Source organism: Chinchilla lanigera, unplaced genomic scaffold (genome assembly GCF_000276665.1).
Source record: "Chinchilla lanigera isolate Chin_1 unplaced genomic scaffold, ChiLan1.0 scaffold00099, whole genome shotgun sequence".
In the NCBI taxonomy this organism is placed as follows: Eukaryota; Metazoa; Chordata; class Mammalia; order Rodentia; family Chinchillidae; genus Chinchilla; species Chinchilla lanigera.
The window spans coordinates 7,890,972-7,891,703 of record NW_004955500.1 but is presented as its reverse complement, the minus strand read 5'-3'; the positions used below and the strand labels follow the sequence as shown (position 1 = coordinate 7,891,703).

Genomic DNA, 732 nt, shown 5'->3' with positions numbered 1-732 from the left:
ATGGCTCCATTCCCACGTGTCTGCCGGCCGCCGGCCCGGCGCGGTCGGGGTTAACCTGGGGCGGAGGGATCCCGCAGCGTGTGCGTAGAACTGCAGAGTCACAGCCTTTCCTCCGAGAGGGCCGTGTCCCTCCGCCGCCCCGCTCCAACACAAAATAGGGCCGCATCTTCGCTTTTCTCCCCTTCTCGAGTGGGGTTCCCCGAGCAAAAGGCACCCCTCTGGATCTCGCGCCGGAGGCTTCACGAATCTCTGCGACCGCTGCCCAGCTCTCAGGCGCGAAAACAGCCCTTTCGCAGGAACCACCCTACCGGCCGAACAGGAGGCGGAGGGGGGAGGCGGAGCGGCGCCGCGCTGCACTACTTTCCTCTCCGGTTGCAAATGGCTGCCTCGGTCCCCACTTTCCGCTCAGTTTCCTGACCCCCGGCGCCGGGAGCCGGGGCTGGGCCATGCACCTCTAGGCCCCCTGCGATCACCGCCAGCCGGGGGTCGAGGGGGTGCCGCCGACCGGAGCCGGCCAGGCCGGGGGCGGGGCAGCTTCCGAAGCCAGAGGGGAAGGGAGGCGAGCCCGGGGCCTGGAGCGGCCGGAGGGCAGCGGGCAGAGGGCTCGCACCGCCCGCCCCTTCCTCTTCCTCGCCCACCTACCCTCCTCCCTTCCCCGGGGGGAGCCGAAGGTGGGGGGCTCGCGGCCGGCGGGGGCGAGCGCTCGGGCCGCGGAGCCGGGCGCTGGGTGTG

General features: G+C 72.0%; 1 protein-coding gene across 5 annotated transcripts in view; it reads left to right on the top strand.

The window, feature by feature from the left end:
• Nucleotides 1-732, top strand: part of Kmt2d (lysine (K)-specific methyltransferase 2D) — a gene marked incomplete in the record, with an annotated part of 40,922 nt that continues 40,190 nt past the window's right edge. For 3 of the 5 annotated variants that reach the window (XM_013505677.1, XM_013505676.1, XM_013505675.1), the window contains 1 exon segment: nucleotides 3-732. 5 annotated transcript variants of the gene reach the window in all.